Here is a 21,013-nt window from a genome sequence, read left to right as displayed (position 1 = left end):
AAATGATTCCCTCACTAACCATTGAGACATATACACTGACAGCAAGAGCCGTGTCTCTTACCTTTTTTTTTTTTTTTTTTTTTAATTATTTTTATTTTCATCATCATAGTAGACACATAGATACAATAGAACAAAAACATATAAAAGTATACATCAACCATATGATAAATTCAGAAAGAAGGAAAAAAAATTGCATGAAATATGGATAAAGAAAGCAGCAATCATACAGTAATCAAATAATCATGAAGGACCATATAAGCACAAATTGAAATAATCACAAAATAATATAAAGTTATATAATCACAAGGGCACTAGGAAACTTATAAACTCAAATTTACATAATCACAAAAACAATATAGAGTTATATAATCAAAAGGACATAGGTCGCCAAAGTGCTTCTAATTTGACTAAGGAACGAAGTCCCCTTGCGCTTGCCAGGGCGGCCTCTAAGCCATAAGTTTCTTTGATTATAACCCAAAAATCCTCGACCAGAGGAGGTGTGGCGGAAATCCAAGCCCTGGCAATAGCCAATCTAGCAGCCGCCATTAAGATTGAAAAAAGACGTGCTATACCTAAATTATTCTCTTTGTATCCCAACATAATTTCAAGATCAGTCTATGGTTGATCCAATCCAAGTTTTAGCTGAAGTAACTGTTCGATTTTCTGCCAAAAAACCGTCAGTAATGGGCACGAAATAAACATGTGTAATAAATCAGCAGCGTACAATCCGCACTTAGGGCAGTGTTTTTTATCCCCCACAATATTTCCTTGAGCCCATTTAGCTATTCTAGCCGGCGTATAATATAGCATACAAATAGTACGTAGTTGCTGGAGTTGCAGATTGACGGAATGCACCGAATCCTTTAAATTAGCTAGTGCTTGTTTAATCATACTAGGAGAGACCACTATACCCAGAGTTTGACTCCCGCGTTCGGCTAATTTTTCACTACCATCTAATTTAAAACTAAATAAATGTATATACAGCATACCTATTAAAGACTTGGTCTTTCCTCCATATATGCAATCCCAGACATTTGACTGAATAAACTCATTTGCAACAAAACTTGTAGTCAAATAGTCTCTTATTTGCAAATATTAAAAAAAAAAGGTTATTGGTAACTTATAGATTATACGCAGATTTTAAAATGATTTAATTCCTTTCTCATTATAAATTTCGCCCAGACATGAGATCCCATACTCAGTCTCTTACCATAGAAACCTATGCTCTGAGGTGGTGGGTGGTAAGAGTGCAGCTAGCTGGACTCAGTGAAGGTCACTCTCTCATGAAGCTCCTGTGCAGCTTTCGTACTGATGTCCGGCATCAGAGGGCAAGAAAGGAAATTGGGTAGAGGTCTGGACTTCTGCTGCCATGGTGGGATTTTGAATGGTCCCCAATCAAGGAACTCAGAGGAGGTATTAATGCCGCTCCTCCCATTGCCACGTTTGACTATGAGAGAAATACCCCTACTTGGATTTAGTGTCCAATGAACACAGTCACGAAAAAACTATTTTCTGGAGTAAATGTTGACTTCAGAGCTACAGTATTATTGTAACTTTAATATGGTCTGGACAAATTGAAAGGAGAAGATGTTTCTCTTACTGATTAGGCCATACCAGTCTACGGGGGCCGATTTAAAGATTGAAAACGCACGCTCTTGAAAAGAGATAATCAGGCTACGATAAAGGGTGATATAGAAAGGAGAGAGAGAACCCTTGAAGAATTCAGGGACAGAGACCCCGCAAAGAATACGGGGACAGTGAGAGCAGAAACAGAGAAAGTGAGAAATGCACTGTGAAGGATAAATACAGAGGCAGGGAGCCTGTGAAGAATGCAGGAACATGGTAAGAGGGAAAACCTGTGACAAAGGAGAGACTGGATAAGGAGGGTGACATGAGGGTTCCAGTGAAGGGAAGAAGAGGGTGAGCAGGAGAAGCACAGCCTTCGGTGATTGGAGGGATATGGCTTGATAGAGAGCAGTGGGGAACTTTGTGGTGAAAGGAAAGACAGGAAGAGAAGAAAAGAGACAGGCGGGATAAACAAGAGAAATGCCACTTCCCTGCATAATTTCCCCATCACACCATCAAAATACAGCTCCTGTACCGCCCCAAACCCCACAGCACCAACCCGCACTCGCTCTCTTTTCCCTACCAATCATCCATCACCTTCACTGTTTGTCTAGTCTTATTTCCCACGCTTTCATATCATCTGACCCCTCCGCCCTCACCAGCCTCTGAATACACCCCATACGGCTATACCAGCGCAATCCAACTGAAGTCAATAGAGAAGAGAGCCGGCAACCTTACTAAAGTCTAAGGAAAGCATTTGGCCTTTTGGGAGAGGTGAGACAATTCCAATGCTGGTGACAATTTCCAAATGAGGGTGAGTAGTGAGGTGTGGCTCCACCAAAGGAAACTGGCAAACCCTGATGATGGACCTACATGAGAAAACGCCAGTAAACTAAAATCTCCCCACTATCACATCCTTTACATCTCTGGCTGTCACATTTCACCCACTCAAATAACCAACAAGCACTGGCAAACCTAATATGTCTTTCTTTTGGTACCGAGCGCTTACTGGCTTTGCCAATGTCCTTTTTTGCCCCCAAAGATGGCCCCATGCATGCTGTGAGGGATGGCACAGACATGCAGGGGACAGGTTCCCACAGGGGAATTCTTAAAGCCCCATGTAACCTTCGACGAAATGCCACTGCTTTAAGGCAGCCCACCCAGCCAAAGGCAACCAATAAAAATAGCAGGGATCAAGTCCAAATTAAGGGACCCGAATTGGGGGATTGTTATTGCTGCATTTGACCTGTGCCTCCTGCAGTAAACCTGGTCTCGAGACCCTCTGCATAGAGCTGGTTATATAATATATCACATACCTGCCCTTTCTATAGGGAGGGGCTGCCCGTCAGGCGGCCTCCTTATTCGGGTTAAATTGGCCCTTCATGTCAAAGTTTCTATGTAGCCTTTTATTTTACATGACATCCTGGGCATATCTATCACCAGGGCCGACGCCTGCTCCTATTACATTCATAATGTTTACAATCAGGTAGCGGGAGGGGGGAGGCTCAGGTAATAAGTGATCTAAGCATGCACGGGGCCCCCTTCGACCCACATGATTTTCTTATCATTGCCGGCGACTTCAACACAACATACGAACCGATGAACTTAGGGTGTAGTTCCCCTATTAGTGAGGATGATGATGCATGGGGAATCCCTACACTTATTACTAATCCAGTGAAATTCTGCACAAGTGCTGCTTATCTGCTCATGTCATTTACCCTATAACGTGGCTTGAGGGCCTGCAATGGACGCCCAGCCTCTGATCCACATGCGGCTCATGCCTTCAATTGTCTAGGTCATACAAGTACAACTGACTATTTCTTAATGGCTTTGCAGCTGTGGGGCAACCTGGCCAATTTGAACATACTGGGCAGGGATAACAGAGAACATAATGCCCTTCATTGTTCCTCAAAAGACTTATTTAACCTCAGGGGGAATGCGCCGGTATCTTTAAGCAAAAATATGGGTCCCTCAAATGATAAGCTAGAATCAAATGAAACAAAGTAGCAGCAAACTTAGACATCAGAGACCACATGACCAAAGCCTTAGGAGATGCTGCTCTGGAACAGGAAAAGTCAATCTGAGCTCAGAGTAGCCATGAACTGTGGTACTCAAACATTATAAACATTATTGGGGACCTTTTTAAGTAGCATGGGGAGTGCTTTGTGCACCGTTTTGGCCCTGCCCGCCCTTGCCCTATGTCTGAGTGCACCTGGAATAAGAAAGCTTGTAACGATAAGAAAGATGAGCTCTGTGTAGCTCTTGCCCGTGGGGACTCCAACTTGATACGGGCTAAAAGAAAAACGTACAAGCTGACTCAAATAAGAGCACATGAAGAATCGGGGATCAATAATTGGTAAAATGTATATGAAGCTGCCGCGCATAAGGACAACAGGAAATTTTGGAAGTTAGTAGCCAATGGTGATCAACAACCAGCTAAACTCTTGGATGACTCTATTTGTCCCAAGGCTTGGTATTCCCACTTACGGGACCTCTAAAAACACAGGTCAGATGTTGATAGAACTTCCAAGCCAAGGGTGGATAATTTATCTCTACCTTGGCTTCTTAAGTTGGAGCTGAGAGAGACTGTTAGTGCATTAAAAGCCATAGCAACGAGCAAAGCCAGGTAACTTATTTCTCGCGGGTACTGATGGCTGGGCTTTGTATTACAACATGCTATCCAACGGCATCCTCCAAGGGGCCAATATCCCCAGTAGCTGTAAGGCAGCTGAGATTGTCTCCATTCATAAAAAGGCCCAGAGAGACCCTCCTTTAAATTATAGACCAATCAGCCTCATTGATGTGGCCCAAAAGGTCTTGTCGAGGCAAATTTTAGGGAATCTGGAAGGTTGGATGGAGAACCATCAGGCTGTCTCCCCCTTGTAGGTGGGATTTTGAAAAGGGGTCAGTACAAGTGACCAGGTTTTAGGTTCCTATTAATTTACTGTAAGACAGTCCTCCTTCGAAAAGCGCACCCATACCTGGTCTTTGTAGACCTAAAATCTGCTTTTGACCTTGTCCCACGTGGAGGGCTCTGGGAGGTCCTTAAGAATAAAGGTGTTCCACATGACTTCCTGGATGTTCTAATTTATCTACATGAGGACACGTTTGCCAAAGTTAGATGGGGAAGGGGGGGGGGGAGCTCAACGAACAAATACCTATTCAAAAAGGAGTCCGACAGGGGGGTGTCCTTACCCGACAATATTCTCTCTATACTTGAATGATGTGGTGCTTCATTTAGAGGACATCTGAAATCATGCCCCCTGACTGGCTGGTCGCCAGATTCCACTATTATTGTTCGCTGATGACACCCTTCTGATGTCAAAGACCCTGAGTGGCCTCCGACTTGGAGTGGACAAGTTTGTGGCTTTTTGCAGCTAGCATGGGTTGTGATCATTCACTCCAAAACTAAGTTTATTGTCATCAACCCGCATTAGTTTTTTAGGGGCTTGATAACTTTGGACGGCAGTCCGCTAGAGAGTTTGTTTCCTTGGGGATCAAGCTAACTAGATCATTGTCTTGATTACCCCAGGTTGCGAGAAGTAGCCTGAACCTTACTCAGCATTCTGCTGCTATCTTAAGATTGTTTAGGGCCTCACAAGCCATGTGCATATTTCCTGCTGTAAAGGTTTGCCAAGCACAGGTTGAGGGTAGCGCACTGTGTGGGGCTGAAGTGTGGGGCAACATAAACCTGTCCTTGCTGGGGGTGGCTGAGGATATGTTTAAAGACCCTTAACCAATTTCCCAACTAATACCCTATTGATTCTACCACGACGAGACCTGGGCTTAAAGCCGATGAAGTATAAGGCCTAACGTAGACCATTATTATTCTGGCAAAGACTTAAGTACTTGGCAGACCTGGAGGACTATTATAGTTCCTTCCAGGATGCAGTCTCCTCTGTTGTGTTTGGCAAAATCATATGGTTTATCTATGTTAAAAAGCTTTTATTCCAACTCGGTCTAGGAGAATTTTGGTCCTTGCCCTTTACCACAAAACATCTTTCCAGGGCCTCCCTCAAGAAGGCTTTCTGGGAGTATATGCATGTTGCTGAAATAAGAAACATCCCAGAGGGTTCGTCTTTTAGTGGTAATTTTTTATATTTTAAAATTGATACTGCGCTCAAGTCCGTTGTAGATTACATAAACCCAACAGCCGCTAGGCAAATGTACCTCAAATTTCGATATGGCACCCTCTGACAATTGTCACTTCTAGCAAAATGGAACCCCTGCTCCTGCATGGGTACCATATGTCCAACATGTCAGCAGGCTGAGGAAACCTTGACAAATAACATTTTCCCTTCTACGCTCGGCCCAGAAAAACCTGGATTATCCTTTTATGTAAACAACTGGGCTGCAGACACCCTCAGGATGCCATACCGCTCCTGTACACAGAGTCCAAAGAGACAATCGTCTGTGCAGTGTCCAAAAATCTCTACTGAAGTTGGTGTATCAGATGTAAAGTGAAGGCCTGAACCCCTACCTAAAATTGATATTGCCTGAAGCTTTGCTTTTTACCTAGTTATTGACAACGTCTGTCCATGCTTTTCTTGTATTTTGACACTGTTCTTATTTTGTATTTTTTCGAATATATGACGTTACTTCGCATGCGTTTAGTACGCATGCCATTACTACGCGGTCGTTAGTACGACCGCGTTTTTAGTTCGCATTCCTTTCCTACGCAATTCGGAACAACGAATTACAGTAGGGGGTGCTGGATGTAGGAATAGTATAATTTACTATTCCAACTCCAGTCTATGCGGACACTAGGGAAGGTGTTGGATTTTAAATCCAACACCTTCCCCCCCTAACGCAAGTCGCTGTTCCGACTTGCGTAGTAAAGGTTTTCTAAGTAACAACGCGTGCGTACTAACGTCCGCGTAGTAACGGCATGCGAAGTAACGCCTGCTAAGTAAACGCCGTTTACCATTTTTTTCTGTGTCGTTTTTATTCTTCCGAGTACAGGTCTCTCTCTCGACCCATCGTTAGTTTACTTCATGATATATAATGACCCTAACTACAATTGTAGGTTTGGGTCCTCCTTAGCTTATTCCCGAGATGCAGCACAAGCATTTTAGTTCATGATTTTAAACCCTCTCTTATAGGGACGAATCTGTCATTTTGTTAAGAGTGCTTTTAATGCGTTTTTTTGTATTTCCGATTTTTATTCATTGGATCTGTATTCATTTATGTGTTTTGTACTTTTAGGGCGACAAAATACAGAATAAAGTATTTTATGATGAATAAAAAGTGCCAACAGCCAATGTCTGAAGGAGGCTGACTCTTCTGTAACATATGTCTTATGTCTTATTTATATGCATGTGAGTGTCTGTATATGTATTGGTAAAAAGGTCTCTGACAAATTTCAACAGCTGTCTGAAGCTAGACCGAACAAGCACTGGCAAAGCGAACAGGTTTCCCCTTTGCGATATCTATTGGCTTTGTCATTTGTCTATGTCTTTGTCTTTTTTTACATGGTGCACAGCAGCGTAATCTGGTGTGCCACATGGATTAAAGGAAAAAAAAGTGTTATAACAATACTATTTCATTGGCTAAAGTGCTTTCGGTAAATAATAAGGTGTTACCACACCATGCGTTAGTGATATATTTGCAACAGTGTGCTCCAAAATACACCACTGGCTACATACCACCCCCTTACCACTCTCCTGCTGAACTGGTGTGGCTCATCTGCTAGACTTGTTCTTTGTAGGACGCTTGTGTTTTTTTTACAGTCCCTTTGACTTTGGTGATGCAACACTGATGCCAGCACCCTCCCTCCGAACTTTTTCCTGTATCACTGCTGCCATGTGTTGTTTCCCTTAGCTCTGATTCAACACTGGTTGGTGCACTTTTAAACTGGGAATATATCCTGCAGTTGAAGTTTCAGAGGGGCGGCTCTCCTGCTGTGCGGTCAAACGCTCTGAAAAGACAATTCTGTTCTCCCTACAGGGTCCGGTGCAACTCAGAGGGTTATGCGACAGTAAAGGTGTTGTACAGGATACAAGGGAGAAAGTCATTCTGACTGGGTGACTGTTGATTCCCAGCTCATACTTCTTTAGTTTCTAGATGTCGCCTGTGTTGCTTTCTAACTTTCTTCTTACAATGTCCGACTAAATGCTTCTTTCCTTTCCCTCCTCCTTTGTTGCCTGTGCGTGCGCCCGCTTTCATTGTTCCCTTCTCCCGCTCAAGTTGTGCTTACCTTGTCCACCTGGCCTCTTTTCCTTTATCCACTTCCCCAATTCTTTACTCCTCACTTCCCCCCACCATTTCCCTAACTTGGTATCTACAGCAGGCGCGCAACACCCATTGGACTCAAAGGGCTTCAGCCCCCCCCGTCGTGTGTGGCAGCCCGGGATGAGACACCTTCCCGGGCAAAAAAGCAGCCGCACCCGAGCACTTCACAGGTCTTTAAAAGACCATTTGCATGTTAATGAGGCCTTGCTGTTGTTTCACCCCTTCTAAGAGCCCCTGCAGCTCCACTCTGCCTATTGCTTAAAGTTCAGCCCCCCCCGAAATTTTAGCTCAGCCCCCCCCGAAATTTGGCTCTAGTTGCGCCTCTGATCTACAGATCATCCGATTTCCCTCTCCTACTCTCTCTCCACACCCTCACCTCCTTTCTCTTCCACCCTCGTCTACTTCCTCCTTCTTCGGGTTCTCCAGCTTACTGATGGCTCCCTTCCTTATCTTTTCTATATCTCCTCCTCCCGACAACCTTGTTCGCACACTTGTAAGTATACATTGGGAAGCTGTTCTTTCTACATCTCCTTTGCCCATCTCTTCTGCTCTCATCCTTTTCTCAATCACTTCTCTATCAATATATTTGATTTTCTTTTGCTCCATGCTGCTCTGCGCCCTCCTCAAAATCGTCCTCCAAATCCCGCTTGAGTTTACTTGCATCTTCTTCCTTTCCTTCCCTCTTCTCTCTTTTTTTGAGCTTTACTCGCTTTCTCTCCTTATTTCCTACCCTTTCTAAACCTCCCACCATCCCCTCTTTCACTCTACCTCATTCTAGCTCCTCTTCTGTCCCCCCTTGTGCTCACTACCTCCCTTTCTCTTCCTCCTTTTGTCTTCTCTTCCTACCCTGTCTCCTCCTATGCCTTAATCTTCCTTCTCGCTTCTTTTGCTGCCCTTTTCAGACTAGTCTTTCTCCCCCTCCTCTCTACTCATAAAATTTCTGCAAATCACAACACAAGATACTGACTTTAAGTGTGGAAGGGTGACGCATGGTGCCATTCAGGGTCCAAAAGCAACAAAAGGGCTCTGAAAGGGCACACTGGATGGCAGTCGTCTTCTTATGCCATATTTCTGTAGTGCAGTGGGACATCTCTACCAGTTTAGCACAGAAAGCCAAACCCATGGTGACATTCTCTGTATAAAAAAGCCACAGTCTCTTCCTCTAGACTGATCTAGGTCACTTGTGTAAAGTCGCATCTATGATGTCGGTGTCAGATTATGAAGATTTTGAGGGAGTGGGCGAAAAGCCCTATCCTTCCGGAATTTTCGGGCAGGTGGTAGGGTCCGAGTGCGAAGGGCATAGAGATTAGCCAGGGGTGCAGGGGCGGGGCTTAGGTAGGTCCTTGGCTGGTAGTTAATAGGGTTTAGGTGCCATTTTGATTTATCATGACCTAGTTGGCAGGGTCAGAACTAGCGTTGTAGCAGTGTAGTGGTTGTCCTGGTGTCCGAAGGTGAGTTTGTGGAGGAAGCATGGCTGTCCCGCTTGATGTCCAACAAGCACTTCTGGTTTTGCAGCTGTCCCGCTTGATGTCCAACAGGCACTTCTGGTTTTGCAGCAAGCGGGCAGAGCCGATTTGCTGGTCGCTGGTGCGCTGGCACAGGCAGGCATAGCCCCCATGGAGCGCTCAAAACGGAGATCAGCGAGTGGAGTGGTGGCAGCGGTCATCGCTTGGGCATCCCCCACCCTCACGATGCAGAAAGGTGGGTTGGGTGCGGGTGGTGGAAAACGGGCTGGCCGTCTGTTTCAGCCCGAGGCTCTGCGTGATAGCAGGATGGGGGGCAAGGTGCAGGGTTGGGCCGAGGCAGGTTGAGGGTGTTTCTGGTTGCGGGGACGGCTTGGGCAGGGACGCAAAATGACGGCTTGAGTTACATGCGATGCAGTCGGGGTGCCTGGCTGCAGTGGCAGCAGGGGTCGCGGCACGGAAGGCGGGGCGCAGCCCAGGTTCAGGCCCTTAGTGCCAATATCAGCAACACTCCCCATCCCACATATAGCAATATTGTTTGGAAATAAAGCACACAACACCTTGTTTGTGGAGAAAATTGCTGCAGGTTTATTTGCATAAAAAATATGCCAACATGGTGGGTTATCTTACGGGCGATCCAAGGGCAGGCAACCCCTGCCCGCCTGATCAGCCAAATTACACCGTGGCCGTCACCAATCGGTGCTTAATAATTTTGGGGGAGGGGCTAACCCCTCCCACCGGTGGGCCGCCAGTCCACCCCCTTACTCACGCCCCCGAAGGGGCGGATATTCCAGGCAACCCCCGGTTGCTCAGGTCCACAATCGCCAGTAGGTCTAACAGGGCGCCGTCACTCCTCCAGGGTACAACGCAAGGACGTCCGTGGGGATATTTGGCGACAGTCTGGGATGTTGGGAGTCCTTGTGGCTCAGGCTTCCCCTCTTACGTGCAGCCAGAGGGTGCGGTAACGCTGGTGGCCTGCAAAAGAGCCAGGTAACATGATGTGGCTGAGTGTGGAGCATCCTCCGCACAGGGCTTGCCGCTGGACCTCTCGAGTCTGCGTAGGCAGGCCCTGGCTAAGCAGAGCCATGTGGAGGGAGGAACAGGAGAATGGAAGGGCAGCCAGGCAACAGCCGCCTACTCCCCCATAGGCGTAGGGCAAGCTAGGAGCCCTGAGGTGGAGCCATTGGAGCTTGAGGGGCAGAGGGTGGCCAGCGGGAAGCCCCTTGCACTAAGAGTGGGAGGGTTTTCCCTGGATCTGGAGGACAGTCATGAGGGAAGGGGAGAGGTCAGGTCAATACCAGCTGGGTGGAGGAGGGCAGTCCTCTAGGTCTCGGCGAGCATATGTACGTGGGCTTTGGGGTGGTGGTCATGCCTACCCGCCCACTTCGATCCATGGTTTGGGTGGGGGCTGAGGCTTTTCAGAGTGGGGCCCAGGACGGTGGGTGTGGTGCCACATGCCTCCTCCTGGTTTTGCTGGGCAGGCAGGGCAGGGACAGATTAGTGCCAACCAAGGGTTGGAGGTAGGTGTGGTGGAAAGGTGGTGGGAGGGTCAGTCGGGAGGATCTAGTACGGCCTGTAAACCCTGGCCCGAAGACAGGGTGTGCGTCTTTACGACCAGCCCTGGGACGTCGGGGGACCTAAGTCAAGCGCGCCGTGGGCAGGATGGTGCGTCTGCATGGCAAGAATACGACCCTTCACAGGACTTGTTTAAGGAGCAATTTGGAGATGGGGGAATAGACGATGGGGAAGTGCCAGGCACTAGTGCGCAACGCAGAGTGGGGATGGTGGGGTCAAGGACTGGGACCCTGACTACGACGAGGAAGACTTGGAGGAGGTTGAGATTGTGGATGATTATGAGTTGTTGGAAGGGGGTGACTGTGAGAAAGAGTGGTGGGCAGCACCTCATACAGGTAGGCGACGGGGTGTGCCTAATCAGAGGGGTAGTGTTGGTGTCTTGCAGGACATGGCGACAAGCACAGCCTCTTCTCAAAAGGAGAGACCGGCAGCAGCAGGACGGACGGACGGCTTTGGTGCAGGCCTCAATCTTGAAGCCAGGTAAGGTGGGGGACACACAAAGGGAGATCAGGTGGGGTTGCGGAAGTGGGGGTTCAGGCTGCAGGATTTGAGGCGGAGGCGCAAAGGGAGGGTGGTCTGCAGCTGTGGAGCTCACACTCACTTATCGTGACACGCTTCATCATTAGGGCCTATCCACACCCTCATAAGATGATACTACCAGGGCGGACTCAACCATAGATGGTAATGGGAGTTCTTAGATAAAGCAAGGCTGGATATGCAGGGACCCAGATAGGTGATATGATAAGAATACCTCAAGGTATACCCCAATTATTACTTTATTTCATGGGTACCTGGGGTATGAGTTAAAAACAAAATATATTGAGGGTTCTATTGAAAAACTATTGTTCAATTATACCCTCATTTTGGAGAGGGCCGAAACATGTTGGTAGGAAGGTGAGGGTATAATTGAACAATGATTAAGCATGTCACGATAAGTGAGTGAGCGTCTACTCCAAAATCTTCGCCGCTGGATCTCTCAAGTCTAACAGAGAATACACCTGACATCCTATTGTTGCAGGGATAACCAAATTAGTTCAGAATCAAGCAGCAGTGGACTTCTTAGAAGGTGCCGACATAATCTGTACCCAAGAAACTTGGGCAGTTAAACCCATATCCTTAAGGGGGTACGCCGAATTCTGCAAACCAGCTATAAAAGCCAATATATTCGGAAGACCCTCAGGAGGGATAACGATTTACATCAAGCACTCGCTGCGTATTGAATTCACTGAAACACCTTTTACCTCACACCTGTTCCTGGCGGGCATTCTGAAAGGGCTTCATTCAACCAATGGCCCACTTCCCATCCTCTTAATCAGTGTCTACCATAACCCCCATGGGCAGGGGGCCACGGACTCTAGGTCACTGCTGATAAGCCAGTTAGAAGCCTTACTTTTGCAATACCCCTACTGGACTCCATCATCCTTGGGGACTTTAACACTCACAACATATGGGCCACCCAAAGCCACCTCTCCGGGGCAACAAACGCTTTCAACGCTTTAATTAAATCATATAACCTGGCTACTGCCCACGTGGTCCACTTAAAAACTCATCCAATGGCCGCCGTAGCCCCTACTTTCAACAACCACACAACGATTGACTATATCATTTTAAGTGAAAATCTACAACCTCTACTGTCAAACTACATAGTTCACCCACGCAATGAAAGCGACCACGCCGCCCTAACAATTACTTTGAACCTCACACTGGAAATCTGCCCTAGGACGAATTGCCTCGGGTCCTCTACTGGCGAAGAACTGTATAACCTTCCGAGAAGAATCAAATGGGGGCCTGTGCCTGCCACCAAGTTCGAGGTCTGGAAACAAGCATGGGAAGGCTGGCCATCAAGTCCCAACCCTGGGGGTGTTATAAAAGAATGGGACAGATTAGCCCCAGATCTAGCCCTTGTGCTCCGCGACAACTCAGCAGGTTGTGTCCGAATGTATGTACCCCACAAACCAGGAACCAACACGGCTATCAAAGAAAGCGCCCGAAAACTAAATGCCTTACGTAGAACACACAGAAAAACTGGCTCTGCCCAAGACAAAACGCAATTAACAACAGCCGCAAAAAGTCACTCAAAAACGGGGTGGGCTGCTAAGCGCGATCACTCAGATGCCTAATGGCTGCGGATTTTTGAACTGTTAAAACCCTGTAAAACTCAAGAGTTCTGGAGCTATTTAAACACCCTCGCCCAAGGTCACATCCACAGAGAAAACTCACGTTCCTGGGTCAGTCACGTATTATACCAAGACGACCAACATACTCTCCACCTAAATGACGACTACGCTGGGATTGGCGAATCAGACTCTTCCGACAAATTCAAAGTTGACCTTGAGACAGCTTTAGTCACCAGAATCTTAAAAAAAATCAGACACAACGGAGCCCCGGGTCCTAACGGCCTGCCCGGCTCCCTGTTTAGGGCAAACATAGAATTCTGGTCCAAGACTTTGACGCTCCTCTATGCAGAATGCCGGCTCCTGGGGGATGTGCCAGACTCCTGGAGAGGGTCGCTTCTTCATCCGATTCACAAGAAAGGTCCAAAATCCAATCCGAACAACTATCGCATGATTGCTCTCCTGGACATCGAGGGCAAGGCCTACGCTAGCTCCATCTTGGTAGAGTTAACCCACTGGGCAAGCTCCGAAGGTCTCTTACCATTCTTTCAAACAGGGTTCAGATCTGGGGCATCGACGATTGATAACATAATAGCCCTTTCTTATCTGGTCCATCAAGCAGTTATCCGCAAAGGTCTCCCTCTCTTCGCCTGCTTTATTGATTACTCAGCAGTGTTCGATGGTGTAGATCGAACAATCCTTTGGAAGAAGCTGGTACTTTGGAACATCAACCCCGCACTGCTGAAAGCAATACAATCATTATATCATAAAACGTGGGTCAGAATTAAACTCTCCAATACCTCAGCAACAGAGAAAATAAAAACAGATCGGGGTTTAAAGCAAGGGTGCGTTCTAGCACCGCTTCTGTTCAATCTGTACACCGCTGACATGGGCCAAGCCTTGACAGGAGCAACATTGGCCACGCCGAGGATCGGGGACACCAAGATACAGCTTATTCAATATGCCGATGACCTGGTACTTCTAGACCACACCAAAATAGGTCTACAAAAAGCACTATCGACTCTGGCAATCTACAACGTGGCCCACAAGCTGGTGGCCAACCAATCCAAATCTAAAGTTGTCATCTTCGGCCATCACCCGAAAAAGAAATTAGCAAGATGGAGCCTTGGCCAGCTGACACTGGAAAGCGCACAAAAATACAATTACCTGGGCGTCTGGCTCACTGAATCAGGGCGCCCGAGTGCTCAACTGCACAAAATTCAAATGAAAGGGAAATGTATTACTTACGCCCTCTGCAAATTACAAGCTACTTTGCACAGCCCAACCACGACGGCCATCCGAAGAGTTTTACGCGCAAAACTAATGCCCGCCCTCACTTACGCTTAATTAGCATTCCCTGGAAAACTAACGAAAGAACTAGAAAAAATACATTGCAGTGCCCACAAAAGGCTGTTTCATCTACCTGCGTGCACCCGAAACACACTAGTGCGCCTAGAATTCTCTTTGAATCAACAAACTCTGGAAGAGATGGCCTTTCTGTGCAAATATTACTTTCTTACTACAGCGGCCCAAGAGAAATCTATGAAGGCGGTTTTAAAACATAAAATCTGTGAACCTGGGAATCCATGGTCAACTGCCCTCGCAGCCGGAGCAGACCAGCTCAAACTAGCCTTGGAGAACCGGAACCCCAAGATCATTAAGTACTCTGCCATCAAATGCACACTTAAAAAACAAGTACGCATCCACTCTCGTGCTCTAGACCTGGGCCAGTTGGATAAAAAAGGCCTGCACGAAAGCCAAACCCTGCTACAAAAAGGGTTCAATCCTAAACATCACCTTACGCAGGCCGTGGGCAGAGCAGCCTAATCTAGGATGTTAGCATCCAGATAACACCCTCTGCCTCTTCAAGAAATATACAACACCAAACCGAGAACACAGGCGACCAAGGGCTGCCGGCTCTGTGACTACAAACACGAGTCTCTGGCCCAACTTTTACTTTGTTGCCCGGCCTTGCGTACAGCTCGCAGTCTCTATCTACGGCCAATCCTATTACAACTGGGCACCCGTACAGCCAAGGAGGCGATTCACCAACTGTACACATTGAACACAGTAAAACATATGGCCACGTTTGGTAAATTTATCAAACAGACTCGATTACTGCTGACGGCTCCACCACATAGAGACCCAGTCAAATGCAAGTCTGCTTGACGTCCACGGATTTTAATCATTGCCTTCCTTTAAAACGTTGATATTTTTATAATTCTGTTTTATGCTAAGGTTTTATGTTATGGTTTTAAGTAACCAGCAATAAAATGCATTCATTCATTCATTCATACACCTGACATCCTATTATCATAAGGGAATTGGATACAGTTCCAAACAATCCCGGTTCAAATCAGTTGCCTATGTGATGTAAATGTTCATTAGTGGGAGAGTGCAACTGATTTCACTTTCTCTCGCTCTCCAATAGTAATTACGAGTACAGAGGGGCCTCCATAGCCTGAGAGTAAAAAACAGACAATATAGGTCTACAAACGAAGCCCTGATAAGTTTACGAACTACCACTCTAATTGAGCAATGGTGGAAGGCCTACTTTACGAACAGGACAGTCCGTTTTAATGTGGATAACATGGCAATAATAGACATGGTCAATCAGCAGTCTGCAAAGGAGCCAAAGGTGTAGCAGTTGTTGAGAGTATTTGTGTTGGAATGTTTGCGGCACAACAGGACGCAACACATTCCAGCAATACACGATTGCTGATGCTCTCTCTTGATTTCAGTGGTCGACCTTCCGTGGTTTGGCCCCAGAGCGGATGAGAGGAAGACTGCAATGTTGGATTACTTGTGGGCAGTGGGCAAAAGCGAGTGATGCAGCTGATCCTGAGTTCACTAACGGATTCGACACGGAAATCTTATGGTCTGGCGTGGGAGAAGTTTCTGCAGTCAAGGGCAGTACCCCGGGGAAGTTTGGATGGAGGTTGAGCTGCCGGGATGATGTGGTAAATTCTATCATGTCTTTGATCGACAAGGGTTTGTCGGTGGTAAGTTAGCTGGCATAGCCTTTTTAGGAAAATGGAGAGGGGATACGAGCCATCAGCGGGCAACATGGAGAAGCACATCCTGGAGGGGTGGTCGAGGGAGAGGGGGTGGGTGACAGGTTGAGACGGCCCATTACACTGCGGATTCTGAAGCAATTGATTGCAGCTCTGCCAAGGGTGAGTCTGGATGCATGGGAAACGCTGTGTTTTTTTGTCATTATGGTGTGGTTGTTTTTTGGGGCTTTTCGGGTTACAGAAGTGGTTGGCTCTGCGGCGCAAGGGGGAATGTGTTGGCAAGAGGTCCGTAAGCAGGGGGCGGCGCAGGTTTGGATACCAAAGTCCAAGACGGATCAGTCAGCCAAGCGTTTTTGTGTGACATTGCAGACTTACCCTGATGTGACGGTTTGCCCATGCGCCTGGTCAGTGAGGTTGAGAAAACACAGGGGCAGTTGGGAGGAGATTTTTCTGTATGAGAATGGAGAGCGTTCTTTCAGCTTCGCGGGTGTTGGAGGTCCTGTGGAAGGCATTGGGTTTGGTGAGCTATGAGGTGAAGAATTTCGGGACACATTCATTCTGGATTGGGATGGCGACAGGGGCTAAGGGCAGGGGTTAGACGGCGGGGTAGATTCAGCAGGTGGGGTGTTGGTGATCTGGCTGCTATCGGCACTGTGTCCGTTTGGGGTCAATATTGCACGACAATCAATAGCATGAGTTTGTTTTCTCCTAGGTTGCATTGCGGGCCCACAAAGAGGCCATATAGAGGTTTGGATCTGCGGGCGCTCTTTTGGGAAGTGGGAAGTGAGGCATGCCGAGTCAAGGCGGGGAAGAAGACAGCTGGGTCTGCCTGATACAGTAATACAGTTGAAATGGTTTGGAAAAGGAGGCATGCAATGGCACGAGCTGTTGCCCAAATTTTGGGATTTGGTCAAGGGATACCCTGGCATTTTATTGGTGCACCTAGGAGAAAATGACTTAGTCAAGATGAAAGGTTTGGCTGAAGTAAAGGCTGTAAAGCAGGACTTGATAGAGATCAAGACAGCATGGTCAGTCAGAATATATCTCTTTACATCATGGATTTTACTCCACGATGCAAACACAACGCGGTTGTTAGAACAACCGCTTTGTCACAACGCACTACCTTTACAACGCAAGTCGTTACAACGACTTGCTCTAGATGGCGCGCTGGATTTAGCAATAGTATGATTTACTATTCCAACTCCAGTGGGTGCAACACTAGGAAAAGTGTTGGAATAGTAAGTAATACTATTCCTTATCCTAGAGCGCCATCTAGTGCAAGTTGTTCTAACGACTTGCGTTGTAAAGGTAGTGCATTGTGACAACACGGTCGTTGTAACGACCGCGTTGTATTTGCATTGCAGAGTAAAATCCACGATGTAAACGTTGTTTCCCGGTCAGGCATGGTGGTGGTACTCACTGAGCTAATGCCCAGACAGTATGGAGGGGAGCTACTCACTGAGCTGATGCCACAGACAGTATGGAGGGGAGCTAACAGGTCAGTGGCCATCGACAGAGCGAGCCGAAAAGGGAAGTGGGAGTTGCGAAAGTTTTGCAAGGTGCAGGGGTTTTTCTTTTTGGAACACAGTGACATCATATATGAGGCACCTGAGTTTTTTTAGAGATGATGTGGTGCATTTATCTGTTTACGGGGTGGATTTATACCTGATGCAGATCAAGAGTATGTTGGCAGGGAATGCTGCATTTGCAAATAGGAGTGTAAGTTTTGTTTCTCCCTAGTTGGAGGGGGGGGGGGGGGGTATAAGAACTGTGGGGGGTTTTCTGGTGTTAGTTTTCCTACAACAGTTAAAAAGGTTCATAAAAGAAAGCACGGGTCAATTTTCAGATGCAGTTGAATTCTGGGGAGGCGGGGAAGGAGATTTATGGAATGAGAGGAGGACAACAGTGGTCGATGCAAGGCGGATGGATGCGGGGAATTATGAGTGATGAGGTGTGATCGGATTTTTATTGGTTTGGCTTTAAAGGTGGGCTCATTGGGGGAGGGGTGTTTGTTATTTAATTAAATGTATAGTGAGGCCAATCAATGCTTTGGGTCGCCTGTATGGCGTAGAGCCAAGTTTCTTTGGATTTTATTGCCGTTTTGAGCACGTTTCATTAAAGCGGTCCACACTACAAAGTAGACTGTAGTTATTGGCAACATCATCCCACCCGAAAGATCAGGTCACTAATGTCCTGTGATGTCATCATTACACACATTATCATGTTTAATACCTGCTTTCTATTGGCTTTAGAATGTTGATGAGTACGAGTACCACCCTGCTCTTTTCCCTCTTGCTCCCTGTAATTCCTCCTTTTGTCTCGTCTCTCTATGCCATTGTACAATGCACCCTCCCTCCTCTTCTTAGGTTTCAGGGAGGTCGGGGAGCTCTCCTCCCTCCTCCCTCGACTTTCTTACCCGCAGCAATCATAATACACATTTTTTGCGAAAAAGGCTCACAGCACAGGGTCAGACAAAGGGCAGGCCTTCTGCCTTCCATTTCACAACCGACTGACACGCTTATTGTGCACCTAGGTTCGGCGATACTGTGCCTCTGGTGAGTGGGAAGACAGGGAGAGAAGAAAACACGGTGCTTGTGCTCAACGCAGGGACAGGAGGTGGTCGACAGAATCTATAGCGAATGTGGGGCAAAGAGAGATCGAAATAAATGCCTGATCAGAACAAAAGTACAAGGTGAAAAGAATAGAGACATAGAGACACTGCCTGTGGTAAATGCAGTAAGAGGGTGAAGACAGAGAGAGACTGTCGAGGAACAGTGAGGGAAAGAGAAATACTAATCGTCAGTGGAGGTACAAGGTGGGAAGGTGAGAAGCGAAGTGCCAGTGGCGGAAGAAGTGGGCAGGCAGAGAGTTACGGTGAGTAGATGGGCAGGGAGGGAAGGGACTGAAACCGTAAACGAGAGTAAAAGGATCAGAGTGAGAGACTAAATGACTGTCTAAGAAGCGGAAGAGAACGACAGAGCAGCTGGTTACATTTAATGCCCTTCATCGTCGTCGTCCCCCCCTCCCCCCCACATTAGCCGAAGCTGGATGTAGATGTTCCTCTACCTGTCTCTGCTGCAAGGTCACGTCCGCAGAATTAACCGATACGAACGAGGGAATCTGTTAAATAGTACCTTCCCTCCCGTGCCCCACCTTCTGCGTCACCACCCACCGTACAAACGGTGCTTTCCATCCTTTCTACTCAGAATGAAACTGAAAGCACTGGGCGCATTTACTGTAAATCGGACTACTTTCTGTTCCTAGTAAACAAGAACAATGGAAATCCAACAGAGCGGCACTAGGGTTGGATTTGGGCCACAATTCGGCCCGAGTACTAAAAAAACAAGCATTGGAAATGCAACAGGTCTCGCCTTTGTTAGTACCAAAAAAACAAGCACTAGAAATACAATAGGTCTCGCCTTTGTTAGTACCAAAAAAACAAGCATTGGAAATGCAATAGGTCTCGCCTTTGTTTAAGTTAAAGCCATTTGCTTTCGCTAATGGTATTGTATTTTAGCTAAGTATTACTGAGTGTATTATTGAGTCCATTTGGTTGTCTCTCTCTTTTCTATATATTCTTCTTTCTTTCCTAACTCTCACAGCATGTTTACCACGTCCTCTTGTTTTTACTGGTCCTTAGTAACAAGACAGTTAATTGTCAACGTTTACTTTTTGATCCCCTTCCAATGCGTGAGTCCAACCTGCATCTGACTTTTTGTAACCCTTTAAGAAACAACTGTTTGCCGATATGTGGGTTTTAACATCATTAAGTAGGTGTTTAGCAGCGCCAGACAAATAAGCAGTTGTGTAAGATGGATGTTTACTAGACTCCTGAGGCATGTGGGGTTCTTAATGGTGTGGAGTCCCACTAGACTCAGTACTTTTGGCAAAGCTACAACCGTAGTCCATTTATAATACAGAACTGCACATGTTTGAGAAAACAGGACTTTGGTTCAACTGGAGTACATCTGGACTACAGTAGAGCCCCCGATATTTCATAAAAGGCTACTGCAATTGGTTTAAGGACTAAAATCTATGGGCCTGATCAAAGTGGCAATATCTTTTTATCCATCTTCCTTGCAAGGCTGTATGCTTCAGAAAACACAATTTTTTTAAATAAACACTGCACTTGCAATAGTAGCGCATGTCATTTCTTAATTCGGTAACTAGTGATGCTGCAACCCAATTTAGTATATCATCCACCCCAGTAAGCGGTCAGTCTGGCCAACCAAACCAATCCAGTTAATAGTTTGCAGATGAGTGGTGGGAAGCGCACTACATGGCCGATATTTTCCTGGTGCTGTGCTGCCAGGGATTGAGTAGCTATACAATTACTATACACTGGGACATGCAGTCTATGTATTCCCCACAGGCATAAATGAAGACAATGGCATGCATAAACATACAAGTGGAGTAACATTAAATTTAACCCTAAACACCCAGAGGCTTATTTAAAAGCCCCCTGCGCCGAAGGTACAACGCTTTTTTCCATGTTAAAAGTGACGCACCTGCGGCGTAAGGGTCTTGTAAATAAGCCCCCTAGAATATGCACCTCGGTTATACGTTGGTAGTTTTCGGGGGTAGTGGAATGAGCTAGAGTTGATGGGTCAGTGAGCGCTTTATTTTACCAGCACCGACAGATCACTTTAGTGTTCAGAGTAATATTAACATTTATATATAGCACCTTTGTCCTTAACGCTGTAAACGAGAGGTGTTAGCATCACACAATTTATTGGTACGCAATTGGCCGTTCTAGGATTCACACTTGTTATCACCAAATCAACCATGCAGTTTTTTTCCGGTGAGCTTTAGGCTCACTGAGCCACCCTGAAAGAGACGGGTACCATTCAGACCCGAATGACCAGTTTCATTTAGATTTACTCAGTCATTTCACGCTAGCCCTGAGGCTTTTGAATTGGACAACAGCCCTCTATGACCACGGTGACCTTTCACATCCGAACAAACGCCGAGATGCCCGAGGCCTTTCAGGAGAGGCGCTGAGCTGCTTCTGAGAGCACTTGAGTAGACCTGCTGGCAAGTTGAAGTCACT

At 46.7% G+C, this 21,013-nt stretch overlaps 1 protein-coding gene across 3 annotated transcripts in view; it reads right to left on the bottom strand.

Annotated features, from left to right (window-relative positions):
- The window catches only part of LOC146833387 (single-pass membrane and coiled-coil domain-containing protein 3-like), a 203,399-nt gene extending 184,221 nt beyond the window's left edge, over nucleotides 1-19,178 (bottom strand). For 2 of the 3 annotated variants that reach the window (XR_014960575.1, XM_085601189.1), the window contains exon 1: nucleotides 19,030-19,178. The gene's annotated coding sequence lies outside the window, so the exon portion shown is untranslated. Of the gene's footprint in view, nucleotides 1-1,210; nucleotides 1,448-19,029 lie in introns of those variants that run through there. The other variant, XR_014960576.1, reaches the window with a different exon arrangement.
- Nucleotides 19,179-21,013: the final 1,835 nt, after the last annotated feature.

The sequence above is a fragment of the Triturus cristatus genome, chromosome 4_2 (genome assembly GCF_964204655.1).
Source record: "Triturus cristatus chromosome 4_2, aTriCri1.1, whole genome shotgun sequence".
NCBI classification, from domain to species: domain Eukaryota; kingdom Metazoa; phylum Chordata; class Amphibia; order Caudata; family Salamandridae; genus Triturus; species Triturus cristatus.
The sequence above is the reverse complement of the archived record's forward strand: the minus strand, read 5'-3'. Positions and strand labels throughout refer to the sequence as shown.